At 43.3% G+C, this 19,436-nt stretch overlaps 1 non-coding gene across 1 annotated transcript; it reads right to left on the reverse strand.

Annotated features, from left to right (window-relative positions):
* Window positions 1-13,407: 13,407 nt before the first annotated feature.
* Window positions 13,408-13,514, reverse strand: LOC116911879. Its single transcript, XR_004389393.1, has one exon. It is a non-coding gene; the product is annotated as a U6 spliceosomal RNA (small nuclear RNA).
* Between the last annotated feature and the right edge of the window lie 5,922 nt (window positions 13,515-19,436).

The following is a 19,436-nucleotide window of genomic DNA, read 5'->3' on the forward strand; positions in this document are numbered from 1 at the left end:
CATCTGTATTCACGGATACACACACCCCCACCCCCATGCCACATATATACATAATTAAAAGTAAAACAAATCAGGCTCAAAGGTTAAAGGCACTGACTGCTCTTCCAGAGGTCCTGAGTTCAAGTCCCAGCAACTACATGGTGGCTCACAACCATCTGTAATGAAATCCGATGCCCTCTTCTGGTATATCTGAAGACAGCTACAGTGTACTCACATATATATATATATATATATATATATATATATATATATGTATATGTATATATATATATATAATCTTTTTTAATTAACTAAATAAATAAAACTAATTTTTGTAAAAAAAAAATCTATTGGTACTGGGGATGTGGCTCAAGGTAGAGTGCTTGATCTAGCATGGGTGACACCCTGATTGTTATTTCCAATAGGAAAACAACAACAACAGCAACAAACACCTCATCAGTGATCCCTGGGGAGGGGGCTGGAGAGATGGCTCAGTGGTTAAGAGCACTGACTGCTCTTCCTGAGGTCCTGAGTTCAAGTCCCAGCAATACATGGAGGCCCACAACCATCTGTAGTGAGATCTGATGCCCTCTTCTGGTGTGTCTGAAGACAGCTGCAGCGTACTCATATAAATAAAAGTTAATAAAAAATAAAAACCCTAGGGAGGTTGAAGCAGAAAACGTATGCATTCAAGACCAACCAAGGCTATAAGATAAAAAAAAATCTACATTATATAGCACAATAGAAATCTGTAAGAAAAATATTAATATACATGCACAGACAGAAAACCTCAAAATGTAAAGCCAGAATCTCATCTCTGTATGATTAAAAAAGGATTGTTTGTTTGTTTTTGAGACAGGGTTTTTCCTCTGTGTGTAGCCCTGGCTGTTCCCTTGAACACCCTCTGTAGACCAGGCTGGCCTCAACTCACAGATATCCACCTGCCTCAACTCCCCCGAGTGCTGGGATTGCAAGCGTGTGCCACCATGCCTGGTCAAGAAGGTCATTCTTTAGATGTGGGGATGGGATCCACAGCCTTGAATGTACAAGGTGCACACTCTTTCTCTGAGCTCCCGCCACACATCTTCTGAGTAATTCTTATTCTTTGGGTTTTTGTATTTTTCCACATAAGCCCAAATAAGCTGTTGATGTAACAGTAAATCTGAGTTGTGCAACTGATGAGTTTCCTGCCGTGCTTTCTGTGCTGTTGCTACAGAGAAACATTGCTCCTGGGCTCCCTGATTTGCTTCCTTAGTTTTCCCTGGTTATTCCCAGGAATAGGTATTTGATGGGAAAGGGCTCCTCAGGCAGGTCCAGGCTCAGGTGGTAAGGTTGGCGAGCCCCAGTCATCCTCAGTAAATCTGGAACCTCTACCCAAAGATGTAGAACTCTACCTCAGAGAATCCTGCTGTCTTCTCTCTCTATGGGCAGCAGGCACACCTTGTTCCTGGTCTGGTATATTTACTTCTGTCAAGACACCGGGATGCTCACTTTTCTGCCCGAATCACTTGCAGAAGGTAGTATCATTCCTGACTGGGAAGTTGTATCTTTTTTTTTTTGGAGCTGAGGACCGAACCCAGGGCCTTGTGCTTGCTAGGCAAGCGCTCTACCACTGAGCTAAATCCCCAACCAAGTTGTATCTTATAGGACAAAGTCCGGTTGGCCAGAGTGGACTCCTTGGAGGAGCTTGTGAGCCCTGTGGCTGATTAAAGGGAAGTATGGAGGAATCATGCAAGGTGTTCTGGAAAGCAAGAACTTGCCCATGGTTGGTCTGACTTTGCTGCCTGCTCTCTGTGACAGGAAAACCCATTTACTTACTTTTCACAGCAGAAAGAAGGAAAAGAAGGAGGGAAGCCTGAACACCATCTCAGACCCCTCTCCAGTATACAGAAGACTCTGCCTGAGCAGGGGGTAGTCCAGGAGGGTGCCCCGATCCCTAACACGTTCACATTACAAATCTTTCATCTCACATGAACCCTGAGATGGTTCACTTACAGCCCAGATCCTCCCTCTAGGCTATTGTTTATTTATTCTATATAAGTACACTGTTGCTGTCTTCAGACACACCAGAAGAGGACATCAGATCCCATTACAGATGGTTGTAAGCCACCATGTGGTTGCTGGGATTTGAACTCAGGACCTCTGGAAGAGCAGTCAGTGCTCTTAACCGCTGAACCATGATCTCCAGCCCAGTCTAGGCTCTTGTTAAACACTGTTTACTTACTTTGGTCTAATGCATAGCCCTGCACCTTCCCTTGCCAGCCTAGTCCTGGCCTTTCTCCATCAAGATGCTGCATGATGCCTGTTGGGTAAAAGGTCCAAGCCTACTCCCAGGTTTGAAAACCTATCAACCCCTACCGATTCCTGAGCTCAAAAATTCCACCAGTCCCCGGGCTTGGCTTGAAATCTCATTCAATCCCCACCCGGAAATCTCCACCCCGGAAAACTCCTCCAGCAAGAAACCCTATGTAAAGCCCTCCTCCCGCTCAGTTCCCTGCCGCTTCTCTCCCCAGCTGAGGTGGTCACCCTTTTGTGTCTTTCTCAATAAATCTCTTGTGTGAGGTTTGTGTGTGACTCTTCAGTATGTGGTATGTGGTAATCTTTGGCTCCTGACTGCCAGGATACCTTTCCTCTTGGAGCTGTAAAATTTCCACAAAGAGAAACCCTGTCTGAACTCTCTACCACCACCAAGAAAATGAAAGATCCTGAGATTCCTCCAGAACTGGAGTCACGGGTGACCTTGAGCCATAGTGTGGGCCGAGGTGTTGAGTTATCTGCACACAAATGGAGTCAAAGCTGCTTTTAAAATGGAGCCTCTTTGGATAAGGTACAGCCTGAAAAAACACTGTTTTACACAATATGGAGTAAGCTAGGGTAGGGCACATCGTGATCTCAACACTGGAAGGCCTGGCTTGGTATTCGAGTGCCTCTGTTGACATGTAGGCTAGATAATGTTTTGTTGCAGAGAGCCGTGCTGTGCACACTGAGAAGTTAAGTGTTTTCCCTGCCTCTGCCCTCTGGAAGCCAATAGCATACCCATCCACTTAGTGACAATCAGTGATGTCTCTAGACATAGCCAGATGTCCCCTAGGAGCAGGCAGATCTCTGAGTTTGAGGTGAGGTCAGCCTAGTCTACATAGTGAGTTCCAGGACTGCTTGGGTGACATAGAGAGACTTAGCCTCAAGAAAAAAAAGAGTACTCCAGATTGGAGCCCTCAATGGAAGGAAAGAGAAGGTTTTTGAAAGATGTCCTCTCATGGCCACCCATGAACTACGGCACATGTACACATGCACATGCACACGCACATATGCACACACATGCAAACACAATGCACACACACATGCACACTCATATACGTACATGTGCACACATACATGCACACATACTCACACATGCACACACACATGTACACACATGCACACAGGAGTGCATATTCACACAGGCGAACACACACACGACAACAATAATGAGTTTAGAACAGAATTTTTCCAAAGCTGTCCTTCACTCAGGACTTGAGCACTGGTTAATTGGACATTGCTTGACACTCTCACCTCACAGGATGCCGAGTCTGTTGTGTTGAGTCCTGTGTGAAAATTGTGGTTTGCTATAAGCCAGACTCTTCTGCTAGAGCCTCAGGTTATGTGACAGTTACTCCCCCTCCAGAAGTTGCAGAAATTATCCCCAGGGATTCACTGAGGGTGCAATGGGAGGAGGCTGAAGCACTGTTGGGTACTTTTGGGAATTTGAAGAGAGGGGCTGCAGGTGGAGAACCCCAGCTGCCTCTCCCTCCTAATCCTCTCCAAGCTCCCCAACCCCTATCAAGACTTGGTTTCCCAAGGGATGGGGACTATAGTTCAATGGTAGAATGCTTACCTAGCATTCAGGATGTACACTTTCACAAACAAAAAACTAGCTTCTCTTTTTCTTTTTGTTTCCTGACAGGGTCTTATGTAGTTCAAAAATTACCTTAAACCGCTGGTCTTCCTGCCTTCACCTCCTGGAGCTGGGTCTACAGTTGTGTTCCACCACACCCTGTTTCTTCATTGCTAAGGACTGAACCTTGGGACTCATGCATGCTAGGTACCCTGCTCACTGAGTTAGATCCCTGGCCTCCATGGCTCCCAAATGAGTTATATCCTTTGCCTCCCCCAGCCGCATGCTTTTATTTACATAAGTACTGCCTTAGGGTTTTACCGCTGTGAACAGACACCATGACCAAGGCAACTCTTACAAGAACAACATTCAGTTGGGGCTGGCTTACAGGTTCTGAGGTTCAGTCCATTATCACCAATGCGGGAGCAGGGAAGCATCCAGGAAGGCATAGCACAGAAGGAACTGAGAATTCAATATCTTGTTCCGAAAGCAAACAGAAAAAGACTTGTGGTTGAAATTAAAGGAGGGCAGGTACAAGATAAGACAAGACCCATGGTTGAACAGTAAAAAGCAAGGTGAGGACAGAGTTTTGGTAACGGGGGCGGGGGGGGGGAAGAGAAGAGAAAGAGGGGAAGAACCAAGATAGAGGCAGAGAAGGACAACCCAGATCTGTGTGGCCTTAAATGGCACAGGCACTTATGAATATTTCTTAAAGGATGGATTTTTATAGGTCAATTTATCTTATCTACATGGGCGGTTTATATCTTTATCAATTGGTTGTGAGTTTATTCTGTGGATTGAGAATTTAACGTATAAATCTGATTGCTAAATTATAAACTTTCTGAGTCTCGATTTCAACAGGTTGCTAGGAGTTGATACTCTAACCATCAGTGAGTAGATACTGGAAATGTGAGCAAAGTCCGCAACAAGAGGGTGGCTGCTTGGCAGCAGCATAGGATGGAGATTGGGAGCTTATCCAGTGATGCATTTTGCTGATTGAGATAAATATACCTTGCTAATGCCATATGGCTCCACAAGGCCAGCTAGCAAGGGTTTGCAGTTATTAGGGAATGTGAATAGAGTTCAGTGGCAGAGAGTCAGGAGGGCGGCCACTGCTGGAACCAGAGAATAGGTAGAGGTGCCCTAGAGCCAGCCACCGCTGAGATGAGTGTACCCCACTAATGCCATACGGCTCAAAGATGCCAGCTAGCGAGGGTTTGACAGTATTTTAATTTTTACTGCAACAGGTGGCGCCCAACGTGGGGCAAGGACCCACTAAAAATTTATCAGCCTAAAAGTTAGAGTTGAGTTTTATTTTCTACGCGGTGACTCAAGCACAGGAACCTTAAAGAAAAGAAACACGGGAGTCGGGGAAGGTGGGAGGGGAGGTGTCTCTGCTCACAGGCTTTAGGTCCCCTGCTGTAAAAAGAACGGATTACTCTGAGTCAGAGCTGAGAGTGTGATATTTAATTTAAAGACTGGATTATTTGTTTTTAGGATAGATTTAAAAACAGAGTTTGTCTGAATCACATGGGAAATTTCACCCACGGTTCAGAACTAGTACAGAGAAAAATAAAAGTCTGTAGCACCAGGCAGAGTACGTAACAGACATATATTATAGAAAGTTGCTAGTAAGTGAAGGTCTGAAGCTCCAGGTAGAGAGCTTAACAAATAGATAGTATAAAACTATAATGCCCTAATTACACGATGCTCAGATTCTCTCTAACATGGGCTCCACAGAATTTTGGGTTAAAATCTTGGTTTGACAAGCTGCCTGCTTCTTACTGACAGGTATTAATAGAAGTGTGATTGTTTTTATAGTTAGAAGGAGAAAGTGCAGTTTTGCCCGAGTCATGTGGGAACTTCTGCTTGCAATTCACAACTAGTACAGGGAAAAAAAAATAAAGGTCTGTAGCACCAGGCAGAGTGCATACAGACATATATTATAGAAGTTATTAGTGAGCATTAGAGAAGTTGTTAGTGAATGAAAGTTTGTTGCTCCAGGTAGAGAGTTTAACAGATAGGTGGTATATTATGGTCTGAGGGAGGCTCATATTCTCTTAATGTGGGCTCCACAGGAATTCTGGGTTGATTTCCTGGCATGACAGATTAGAGAAGCCTAAACAGGCACATACAGTATTGTTTAGTTTATTTTGAATTGTTTTAATTTTCAAAATGGGTGTGATTTTGAGTTTTGTGATAATATTATTCCTCTGGGAGAGAATACAAGTTTAAGATTTTCATTGGTATGAATTTCTTATTGATTTAAAATTGAGATTAATATTGTAATTCCCATATAGACATTGCGCCTGTACAACACATTTAAGAATGCAAGGCCCAGACCCAGCTCTATAACTGCTACTATATACTGAGCTGAGATGATTAAACATGCAACTTAAGGGCCAGATAGCAAATTCATGGCTCTGAGTTTACTGTTAGGATGTTTTCTTGATAATTTATTAGAAATAGCTAAGAGTAGTTAACGGAAAACAGTCCAATATAATTTATTAGAAATAGCTAAGAGTAATTAATGGACAACAGTCCAGATTACTTGAAATAGATAGATGGTTTTCAAAAATGTCAGAAATCCACAAAATGTGACATTTGATATTATTTATTCTTTTTGTTGTTGAGATATATCTGCTTCTAGCAGCTTCCCTTTTGTGGATTCAAAGAAGAAATTGAGTGTCTCTGCCTCCAGGTGAGGTAATACACTGTGGCTAGGGAACCACTGGGCAGAAATTGCCTATTTCATCTACAGACAAATACTGTCCAGAAAAGAACACACTTGCAGAATAGCAGACTGATGATCTCTGCCAAGACAGAATAATCAGTCCTTCAAAGATCTGTGTTACAAAGGTCTGTCAGATGATCCGGGGCCAGAAGGCTGAAGACTGATGCTTTTATATGTTGGTAAGAAGACTGTACTGGTAGACAGTTATCTCTTCAACTTGTCTCGGTTCAGGAAGTCATGTTGAGCTTCCTATATTTCCAGATAGTATTGGTCATTGTCAGACTTCTGACGAGGTTGAAGGCTAATTATAGTTTCATTGCCCACCCAGGCTATTTAACACTGAGAGAACATATCTAATTAGTTTTCAGATAGTGTACAAGCTAGCCAAGATATAACCCATAGATTTTAAGCCTTAAGCTAATATAGATAACAGAATGTTCTTATTGACAAAAATGATGGACTGGGTGTTAGATGTATTTTATACTTTGTAAGTTACAAAATGGTAATAGTTATGCTCATCTTACATTTGAGAGAAAAGTTCTTTTTTTAATTAGAAAGGGTGAAGTATAGATTGTTGTCTTTATGAAGGTGAGGGCTGGCACAGGATGGGGCAGGGAGAAAGTGGGGCACGGACAGAGTTTTGGTAAGGAGAGAAAGAGGAGAAAGAAGAGAAGAACCAAGATAGATGCAGAAAAGGACGACCCAGATTCGTCTGGCTTTATTTTTTTTTTCTTTTATCTTTTTTTCGGAGCTGGGGACCGAACCCAGGGCCTTGTGCTTGCTAGGCAAGCGCTCTACCACTGAGCTAAATCCCCAACCCCTCGTCTGGCTTTAAATGGCCACAGTAGTTATGAATATTTCTCAAGGGATGGATTTTTATAAGTCGATTTGTCTTATCTAGGTGGGCAGTTTATATCATTATATCTGAGTTTATTGTGCAGACGTTTTGGGAGGTTTGAATTTACTGATATAAATCTGATTACTAAATTACAAACATCTGGAGTTTTGACTTTAATAGGTTGCTGGGAGTTAATACAATAACCATTAGGGGGTGGTTGCTGGGAATGTAAACAGATGAGCAGCAAAGAGCTTGAAAACATTTCTACCTCGTGGTATTATTGGGGAATGCCAGGTTCTTTAAAAGGCTGGGGGATCCAAAGCTTTCTTCTGGTGCACAGATATACATGCAGGCAAAAAACAGAAAAACAACAACAAAAAAACAACAACAAAAACCCTCCAATATATACCTACCCTCACCACACTGGGTTTCTCTGTGTACCCCCCTGACTGTCCTAAAATTCAATCTGCGACCTCAAACTCAGAGATCTGCCTGCCTGCCTCTGCCTCCCTAGTACTGAGATGAAACCATGTCCAACTTCAAACACAAACATTTTTTTAAAAAGAAGTGGGGCCTTTGGGGCTGGAGAGATGGTTGGTTCAGCTGTTAAGAGCACTGGCTGCTCTTCCAGACAACCTGGGTCTAATTCTCAGCAACCACATGACAGCTCACAACTGTCTGTAACTCCAGTTCCAGGGAATCAGACACGCTCATACAGACAGACATCCAGGCAAAATACCAATGCACATAAAATTAAAATAAATAAGTTATCTTTTAAGAAAACCTTTTAAAAAAATGGGACCTCACGGAAGGTGTTTAGACCACTGAACATACCCCTGAAAAGACCTAGGAATTTTGGTCCTTCTGCTCTGAACTGTGAATGGCATGCTCTGATACTGGCTCCTGTTGTGACATTGCCATCCTCAGGAGAAACCCAAAATAATAGGACCGTGTGACCTTGGATTTGAACCTCTGAACAATGAATCAATAATGTCCTCTGTACTTCCTAAGTCCTTTGTCCAGTACTCTGTTACAGTGACAGAGAGCTAACACACTGAGACTAAAGAAATGTTTGGGGGCGGGGGTGGGGGGGCAGAGAGATGGCTCAGAGGTTAAGAGCACTCATTGCTCTTCCAAAGGTCCTGAGTTCAATTCCCAGCAACCACATGGTGGCTCACAACCATCTGTAATGAGATCTGGTGCCCTCTTCTGGTGTGCAAGTGTACATACAACCAGAACTCTATACATAATAAATAAGTAAATCTAAGAAAAGAAATGTTTAGGATTTCCCTCATGGAGTTAGAGGACTCCCATCCATGTTATAGACTGTTTCTGGAAAGGCCCTTCTGCCCCTGCTAAAATCCAGCTTTGCAGCTAGAAAGGCAGCCATCGTGGGTCACAAGTACTTGCCAGAAATGAAAAGGGAGAGGCCACAAAGTATGGGGTCACCGTCTTGGGAGAGCACCAAGGAGCATGAATGAGCCACTGAGTGACTCTAAGTCTGTGCCCTAGGAGACACTTGAGTGTGTCCAGGGGCTGCATAGTAGGGCTGCTCTTCTTTGCTGAGAACGGGTGTGCTAGCAATGCTGTGAAAAGGCTGTATGGAGGCTATTAAAGTGCTGGAAGGAACTATAGATTTACATTTGAATGTATGTGTGTGTGTACATTCATGTGCTACAGCATGTAGAAGTTGGTGTGTTTATGTATGTATGTGTGTCTGTGTCTGTGTGTGTGCCTGTGTGTGTGTGCCTGTGTGTGTGTGTGTGCCTGTGTATATACCTGTGTGTGTGTGTGTGCTTCTCTATGTACACGTATGTACCTGTGGGGGTGGGGTGTACACATGAAGATGTTATTGCTCTCCGTTAGGTGGATCTGTGGAGCTCTGGGATCACTCAGGTTGTCAGGTGTGGCAGGCAGTCTTTACCCATGAATCATCTCACTGGCCAAAGAGTTGTATAATTTCTTAAAATATATGCTTAGAAACAATCATAAAGGTCATTACTGTGCTGAATGCCAGTATATTGGTATGTGTATATCCCTCATTCATTTGGTTAGAAAATATCTACCAAAATAAAACAACTTGATTTTTCTCTTCTGATAAGTGATAATGTAATTATCGTAGTTAGGTTGCTATTTCTGTGGTAAAACTCCATGATCAGAAGCAACTTGGGAAGGAAAAAGTTTCTTTGCCTTAGTCACTGTCCACTGGAGGAAGCAGGGCAGGAACCTAGAAGCAGGAATGTAGGAACCATGGAGGAATGCTGCTGGACGGCTTGCTCCCTGTGGCTTCCGGAACCTGCTTTGTCCTCTCATCCAGGATCATCTGCCCAGAGGTGGCCCCGCCCATGGTGGGCGGGGCCCTTACATCAACTGTTAATTAAGAAAATTCCCTACAGACTTGCCTAGAGGTCAGTCTGATGGAGGCCTTTTCTTGATTAAGATTCCCTCTTCACAGGTATGTCTAAGTTTGTGTCGAGTTTATGAAAACCAGCCAGGCAGTAACCTAGTGTTGTAACCTGTCTGTGGTTACCCTTTCAGTGGGCCTTAAACAATCAAGAACAATAGTGCGTTTCTGCGCCTTCCTTTGGTCCTTTGTTCCGGGCAAAATGTCCTGACAGGCACAGTCCTGTCCATTTTTGTATTCTTCCAGCTTCTGTGTCCAGCAAATTAAATCTGCCCCGCTCCTTCCTAATCATGCCCTGGGCCTGGCTGTGGCGTGTGCTTTTCCTGATTCGCCCCATCTATGAAGCTCTGTTGCCCCCTCTCATTTCTATCTGGACACTGTGGAGCGCCACACATTTTTTTTTCTGAGACAAGGTTTCTCTGTGTAGGTCTGGTTGTCCTGGAACTTGCTCTGCGAACCTCAAAATCAGAGGTTTGCCTCTGCCTCTGCCTCTGCCTCTGCCTCTCTGCCTCTCTGCCTCTGCCTCCTCTGCCTGCCGTGCTTCCCAATTATGACTACACGTCAGAATCCCTTGCAGAATTGGGGAATACACAAATAGTACATACTTGCTTTGTTTCCACTCTTAGGCTCACAGTGAACCTTAGAACTAGCAGCTAAAGTGCAGCGTTGCTCTCCAGAAAACACGCGGAAAGGGCTGGAGTGTAGCTCAGTGTTAGAGCACTTGCCTGTTGCTGAAGGATCCAGAGTCCCACTGCACATACAACGCACACAATATTAATTGTATCAAATAAGAACAGTGGACATATCTGGATGCAGAAAATGCATCAAGACCTAGCAGCATCGTGATACATGACTTCTCAGTCGTATACCCTAGACCTCGTAAGAAGGAGTGAGGCCATTGGGGTATGCCTTTGAAACGGATCCGGAGGCCCTGGTGTCCATCTCTCTTTCCTTCTCAGCTGTTAAGGAGTGAGCATGTCTTCCACCTTCCCATGAAGCCCTGGGCCTCACAGGCCCAAGGCTACAGGACCAAGTGACCATAAACCAAACCTCTGAGTCAGTAGCCAAAAGAAAACCTTCCCTCTTTTTAAATTGTTTATCTCAAGTATTTTGTTATGGTTATAGAAAGCTGATAAAGATGAGAGACAGAGAAAGATGCTGTGATAGATACAGAGAAAACATCCAATCAAAACAAAACAAGCTATTTTAAATGTGGCTACTTCAGTCTTTATTTTGAGGGGCTGGTTTTTGTTTTTGTTTTGTTTTTTTTCTATTTGAGTGGTGGTTGTTTTATTTTTTTTTTTGAGACAAGGTCTCACTAGGTAGCCCTGGTTATCTTGGAACTCTCTATGTAGATCAGTCTGGCTTTGAACTCACAGAGATCCTCCCTCGGCTTTCAAAGCACTGGATTTAAAGGTGTATTCTGCCTTTTGTTTTGTTTTGTTTTGATTTTTCAAGACAGGGTCTGGCTGTCCTGGAACTAACTCTGTAGACCAGGCTGGCATCGAACTCTTAGAGATCTGCCTGCCTCTGCCTCCCATGCACTGACATTAAAGACACGTGGTGACACGCACATTTTTTTTTTTTTTTTTACAAGATCTGGCAATGTAACCAAGACTGGTTTTGAACTTGAGATCTTCCTGGCTCAGTCTCCCAAGTGACACACTCAGCTCACATTTGAAAACTTTTTTTTCCAGATTTACTTATTTTATGTGTATAGATGTTTTGACTGAATGTAATTCTGTATACCATGTGTTTGCAGTGCCCCCAGAGGCCAAAGGAGTGTGTCAGATTCACTAGAAGTGGAACTGCAGATGTTTTAGCACTGCGTGGGTGCTGGGAATCGAACCCAGGCTAAGCCTGCAAGAGTAAGTATTCTTTTTTTTTTTTTTTTTTTTTTTTGGAGCTGGGGACCGAACCCAGGGCCTTTTGCTTGCTAGGCAAGCGCTCTACCACTGAGCTAAATCCCCAACCCCGAGAGTAAGTATTCTTAACCCCTGAGTTTCCAGCCCCTCATCTTTAAAAAATGTAATTAATTTTATCTTATGTGTATGTATATTTTGCACACATGCTATGGATGGTCCTGAGCTGCCATATGGATGCCGGGAACCAAACCCAGATCCTCTGGAAAAGCCTAGTGCTCTTAACCTATAAGCCACCCCACACCAAACGCTGTTTTTAATAAGCGTCAAGAAACCTGCACTCCTCCTAGCACATTTACTCATTGCTCAAGCAGCCAGCATTGGCTCAGCGCTGCTCTTTAGACGGTAGAGTAACAGTTTGGATTCATTTGTTGAACATGTTGCTGTGTTAAAATATCCTGACATGCCCACAGTCTGAGGTGATTCTAGGTTGTATAAAGTTGATGGTTAAACTAAGCAACATAAAAGCAAAACAAAGCAACCTAACCAGCACAGGTCTATGTGACCACTGCATGATTTCCCAAGTGGTAAGGCACTGGTGAGCTGGGTAGTAATGGCACCCCAGTAGAAAGAGACAGGTAGTTCTCTGTGAGTTCAAGGCCAGCCTAGTCTATAGAGCAAGTTCACAGGACAGCCAGGGATACATGGCAGAGAAACCCTGTCTCAAAAAATAAAAAAAAGGGGTTGGGGATTTAGCTCAGTGGTAGAGCGCTTGCCTAGGAAGCATAAGGCCCTGGGTTTGGTCCCCAGCTCCGAAAAAAAAAGAAAAGTAAAAAAAAAAATAAAATAAAATAAAAAAAAAAGGAAGAGGAGAAAGAAGAAGAAAGAAAGGGAGAGAGAGAGAGAGAGAGAGAGAGAGAGAGAGAGAGAGAGAGAGAGAGAAAGGAGGAAGGAAGGAAGGAACTTGTGTACAAATTTGTGTTAAATTTCTAGTGATTTCTTTAAAAGTCATGTCTAAGGGGCTGGAGAGATGGCTGGGTTGTTAAGAGCACTTGCTACTTTTCTAGAGGGCCTGAGTTCTGTTCTCAATTCCCAGGTCAAGTAGCTTCCCACTGCCTGTAACTTAGCTCTCTTCTGGCCTCCTGGGGTACCCACACACACACATGACACACACTCACACACATACACATAAATAAAAAAAATAAATAAATAGGGTTGTTAAGATAACTCACTGGGTAAAGGCATCTGCCAGTTAGATTGATGATCTGGCCCGAACCCCACATGGTGGAAGGAGAGAACAGACTCCCATAGGTTGTATCTGACCTCTGCATATATACATTATTGTATCTGACCTCTGCATATATACATTATTGTATCTGACCTCTGCATATATACATTATTGTATCTGAACTCTGCGTATATACATTATTACATCTTATCTCTGTGTATATACATTATTACATCTGACCTCTGCATATATACACTATTACATCTGACCTCTGCATATACACATTATATCTGAACTCCGCGTATCTACATTATTGTATCTGACCTCTGCGTATCTACATTATTGTATCTGACCTCTGCATATCTACATTATTACATCTGACCTCTGCATATATACATTATTACATCTGACCTCTGCATATATACATTAGTTCGATAGATAGATGGATGGATGGATGGATCCCCAGCTAGCCTAATAATTTTTTTTCAAAAAATATGGAACGCTTCACGAATTTGCGAGTCATTCTTGCACAGGGGTCATGCTAATCTCTTCTGTATCGTTCCAATTTTAGTATATGTGCTGCGAAAGCGAGCACCTAGTAATCTTTTTAAAAAATCAAGTTCGAGAGGACATCTTGTAGATCTTTAGTGGCGGTGCTCATCTTCCCCTCAGAATGTGATTTGACTTTGTTTTCTATTTTTTATTTTTCTTGTTCGGGGTCCTGGATCTAACCAAAGCTGACGTCTAACTCATTAGTCTCCTGCCTCAGCTTCCTGAGTGGGATTATAGGCTTTCATCAGCAAGCTCAGCCCTTGCTTTGTATTTAATGCCCTCAGGGGATGAAGGAAGTTTCAGTGACTTCCGTTTGCCCTCTAACCTTCTTATGGTAACTCTAACCCACAAGCCCTGGATGGAAATCGCTCCAGCGGCTGAGTCTCACCTTTGGGAATCAGAGAGTGTGTCAATAGCTCCACAGCCAGCCAGAGTTTGGTGAAGATTCAATTGTCTGTCTTCCTTCTCCACGCCACTCACCAGAACTCTAGTGGGTGCTTGTGATGGCTCCAGGGTTATTGTCAACTCAGACCCTGTATGCGATAGTTCTTGAAACCTCTTATGTTTCCCATTGCTCTAATTGAGACCCTCTGGGGAATGACAAGGAATCCAACACACTCTTGTCACCATGTCACAATCTTTCCTTCTCAGGCTCTGCCTAGCTCTTCAGTGAGTTCCAGATCTGAAAGTTGGCTCAGCTCCCAGAACTGGACAAGGGAACATGACTTTTTATTGGGGCGATTGCCCTCGGCTCCTCCTGTGTCACCTCCCTTTGATGACAGATGTGACAACAGCCTTATGGCTGCTCCCATTTTGCTCCCTGGAGACATTTTATTCTATTAACCACTTCTGTTTCCAAATGTTTCTGTGGGTCAGTTTCCACTGACTTTCCCTTAAAGCCTGTTGGTTTTTATGTAAATAAATAAATAAATAAATAAATAAATAAATAAATAAATAAATAAAAATAACCCCCATGGGTGAGCTTAGTGGCATATGCCTTTAATTCCAGCATGAGAGAGGCAGAGGCAGACAGATCTCAAGTTCCAGGTCAGTCAGGGCTATATAGTGAGACCCTGTCTAAAAAACCAACATAAAAAAGAGACCCCTGTTTTATCATCTTAAGCAGGGCCACTGGGCTTCTGTACATTCATGGATCATGGCGCCCCCACCCCCACACACCCTGTACCCTCAGAGGAGGAACATTACTGTATTGTTCCTTGACACTGTCTTCTTGAGATTATCTTCTCCCTAGCCTTAGTGAATGGTTTGTCTCTTCTTCTTTTCTTTTCTTTACTTGTTTCTTTGTTTTTCAAGACAGAGTTTCTCTATGTAGCCTTCCCTGGCTGTCTCAGTTCTCAGTCTGTAGACCAGGCTGGCTTTGAACTCACAGAGATCTACCACCTTCTGCCTCCCAAGTCCTGGGATTACATATCTGTGCCACCAATGTGCACAGTTGGTATATCTCTTCTTTTAAAAAAATTATCGTTATGGGCTGGCCATGCTGGTGCATGCCTTTAATCCCAGCTCTCAGGAGCAGGCAGGTAGGTCTCTGTGATCTTGAAACCAGCCCAGTATACATAGTATGAGACCCTGTCTTTTAAAAAAAAAGGTGGGGGGATGGCTCAAGGGTTAAGACTTGCTCTTCCAGAAGACTTGGATTCAATTCCCAGCAACCATTTGGCGGTTCAAAACTGTCACTCACACCTTCACACAGACATACATGCAGACAAAACACAAATGCACATGAAACAAAAATAAATGAATCTTAAAAAATGGATAGAGCTAGACTAATGGCTTATTAAAAGCACAAGCAGCTTTTCCTGAGGACCTGGGTTCAGTTCCTAGCACATATGACTGTTCACAAGTGTCTAAAACTCCAGTTCTAGGGAAATCTCATGCCCTCTTCCAGCTTCCAGGGACACTGCATGAACATGGTACACAGACATACAAGCAGGCAAGAACTCAGACACAAAAATATGTATTACTATTATCATTGTTGTTGTTGTCATGCACATGGTGCACAGACATACAAGCAGGCAAGAACTCAGACACAAATTTATTGTTGTTGTTGTTGTTGTTGTTGTCACAGCATACTCATGCCATGACACACATTGTGGAAGAACATTTGTAAAGTCTAAAGAGTATGTTTTGTGATCCTCCCTAGGTAAGAAGTTAACACCCTTTTCCTTAGAAAGTCTGGCATCACAGAATGTCTATGACAGCCCGCCCATCTCATTTTATCCTTCCCTCTGTCATCTGCACAGGACATTCTAGAATTTCCACTTAGTCCGGTATTGCGGCTCACACCTGTGACTTCAGCACTTGGGAATCTGAAGCAGGAAGACTGCCTTGACTCTGAGGCTGACCCGGGCAACAGAGTGAAACCTTGTCTTCAGTTTTTTTCCGGTTTTATTCATTGGCTGTGGCTTGCTCCAGGCTTTGTGGAGTTCCTTGAGATACTCGTCAGAGCATGGAATCTACACCCAGAGGGAAGCTCTCAGGTCAGGGAATTTATCCACTTTTGTATTCTAGTCTTCTTGATAAACAGTTCTGAAAATCTAGTCCCAAGTGTGTGTACTTTCCTGGTCCTGCCAGTCAGTGTGTGTGTGTGTGTGTGTGTGTGTGTATGTACACATGTGTAGGGACAGAGGTCAGCCTAGAGTGTTGATCCTCAGGTACTTTCCACTTTGTGTTTTGAGATAGGATCTCTCACTGGTCTGGAATTCAGCAACTGGGCTACATGGGCTGATAGGGAGTCCAGAAGTTCACCTGTCTCTGATTCCACTGTGCTTGCTAGGAACGTGTGGGTGCTGGAACTGAATTCAGGTTTTCATGCTTGAATGGGAAGCATTCTTATCAGCTGAGTGATCTCCTTAGCCCTCCTAGGTAATTCTTTTCATAAGTCTATTTCTTTTTTTTTTTTTTTTCCCGGAGCTGGAGACTGAACCCTGGGCCTTGTGCTTGCTAGGCAAGCGCTCTACCACTGAGCTAAATCCCCAACCCCAGTCTATTTCTTTTTTTTTTTTTTTTTTTTTGGTTCTTTTATTCGGAGCTGGGGACCGAACTCAGGGCCTTGCGCTTCCTAGGCAAGCGCTCTACCACTGAGCTAAATCCCCAACCCCAGTCTATTTCTTTCTAATCAAATTACAGTAGTTGTACATGTTTATAAGGCACATTGTGACAGACACCACATGCATACAACATGTACAGCCCATCAATGGCTAGAAAAGCATAGCAAAATTCTTGCCAATCATGACAGAAGGAGGATGTAGCTTAAGACTCCTCACATCTTGGGGGAGCAGGAAGCAGAGGGAGAGACTGGGCTGCAAGTGGGGTAGGAATGTAAGCACAAAGACCCATTCTCTAGGGACCCACTTCCTCCAGCTTGGTCAATCAGCTAGGGGCCAAGTGTTTAAATACATGAGCCATACACACTATAGACATATACATATCCATTCAGGAACACCAGGATGGGTTCAAGTCCACTGTGTTGAAGTGTCCAGTCTTTCATTTGGATGAAGACTCTGCCTTGGGTGCCCGTCCTAGTGTGCTCTCTTCACTGATATTCTTCAGTGCACTTAGACATTGACTCAGTGTGCTGTGTGTGGTGAGGCTGTCCTTCTACACCCTCTCATATAGAATAACCTAACTTTTTCATAGTCTGTTGCATGGCATATCCTGGGGAAAAAGGCTGTTGCTATTTCTTTTTTTTTTTTTTTTTCGGAGCTGGGGATCGAACCCAGGGCCTTGCGCTTCCTAGGCAAGCGCTCTACCACTGAGCTAAATCCCCAACCCCGCTATTTCTTCAAGGAAGTGTTATTCCTCCTTATCTTGGCTTCATTACAAAGATGGAAAAAATAAGAAAAACTTCCATAACTAACCAAGATGCACCAGTAAATTTTACTAAGAACAATGTTTTTTTTAATATTTTTTTTATTTATATGAACACACTGTAGCTGTCTTCAGACACACTAGAAGAGGGCATCGGATCCCATTACAGATGGTTGTTGAGCCACCATGTGGTTGCTGGGAATTGAACTCAGGACCTCTGGAAAAGCAATCAGTGCTCTTAACCGCTGAGCCATTTCTCCAGCCCTATGAACAATATTTTTAGAAGCAGTGTCTTAGAAAAAAAAGCACTTAGGGGACAAGTCAGGAAAGGAGGACATAGGAAACAGTAGGAGGGAGCTGGTGTTTATGACTCTGTTGTGAGGTATGGTGTAAGCTGGGGGTGTGAGCCTGGAGTTTTACATCTCGTTTAATTCTCACTATTGCTCGTTCTCTCTCTCTCTCTCTCTCTCTCTCTCTCTCTCTCTCTCTCTCTTCCCTCCCTCCTCCTCTTTCTCTCTTTGAGAAACAGTATTTGATGATCTTCTAGACCCATCTTTTAATTAATTGATTGATTACATTAATTAGCAGGTACCTGTGCCCATGTGCTGCAGCTCTTGGTGGAGATAAGAGGACAGCTTGTGGGAGTTGGTTCTGTCTTCCCATCATATGGGTCCTAAGGATGGAAGGTCAGTTATCAGGTTCTGAGGCCTGACAACCTCACTTACCTGCTGAGTCACCTTACCAGCACTCTTGGGATCACAATCATAAAAAGAACACATCTGTTAGGGGTCCAGTTTCCTTCCCTGTAGCCATTGGGTCCAATGGGAAAAACAGCTTCCCACTATAGCAGGGTTTTCAGAATTTTGAGATGTTTAATGGAGGAGACAGGTTCCCACCTTTTGTTTGCTGCTGCCATCTCACAAGGCCCAGCGGTGCATCTCTTTGGCTTATTAGCTTTGGTTCAGAGAGGAAATTTAGTACAAAGGTCTGTGCCACTGGATCTCAAATATTTCCCAAGGTCCATGTTAAAGGCTTGATCTTCAAGACTGCCATATAGCAGAGGTTCTCAACCTGTGAATCTCAACCCCTTAAGGGTTGAAAGACCCTTTTACATGGATTACCTAAGATTAGGAAACACAGATATTTATATTACTATTCATAACAGTAACAAAACTACAGTTATGAAATAATAATAATTTTATGGTTGAGGATCACTATAACATAAAGAACTATATTAAAAGGGTCGAAGCATTAGGAAGGTTGAGAACCCCTACAACTTAGGAAGGTGGCAGAACCTTTAAAACATGGGGCTTAGAGAGAGATCTTCAGATCATTAGGGGTACGGCCTAGAAGGGCATTGTAGGGTCTCGGTCCCCATCTCAGTCTCTCTTCAGCCTTGAGGTGAGTGGTTTACTGTAGCATAACTTCTATCCTACTGTGCTCTTTCACTATAGATACAAATCCATGGGGCCAACCCATCATGGACCAAAATTTCCAAACTTGTGTGAACCTTTTCCTTTATAAGTTGATTATTGTAGGTATTTAAGAGAAACAGAAAGCTGATTAACACAATAGGAAAACAGGGCTTTTCTTTTAACAGTTTTATTACCATATACTTCACACACATATAATTCACCTATTTGTCTTCTACATGGTTTTTGGCAGATGTGCAGCTCTGTAGCCATCACCACAGTTTTAGAACTTTCGTCACACCCCAAAGAAACCCTGAACCTCTCACTGGTTACTCACTTCCCACTAAACCTACCAGCTGCTGGACTCTTCTAATCTCCTTTGCTCTCTTTTTATAGATTTGATAATTCTGGACATTCCCCACTGACAGAATCACACAATTCGTTATTTTCAGATAGGCTTCTTTCACTGAGCATGTTTTAAAAGTTCGTCCACACTGTGGTGTTTGTCAGTGCACCTCTTCATTTCTTTTGTGGATGCACTTCCATTCCATAGATATAGTACTTGTTTTTGAGACAGGGTTTCATTATGTAGCCCTGGCCTGCCTGGAGCTAATCATGTAGACCGGGCTATCCTAAAACTCAGAGATCTGTCTGCCTCTGCTCCCCACCCTCCAGTGCTGGGAAGGTGTGTACCACCATGCCCATTATTGTTGACTTTTTAA

This window comes from Rattus rattus, chromosome 10 (genome assembly GCF_011064425.1).
Source record: "Rattus rattus isolate New Zealand chromosome 10, Rrattus_CSIRO_v1, whole genome shotgun sequence".
In the NCBI taxonomy this organism is placed as follows: Eukaryota; Metazoa; Chordata; class Mammalia; order Rodentia; family Muridae; genus Rattus; species Rattus rattus.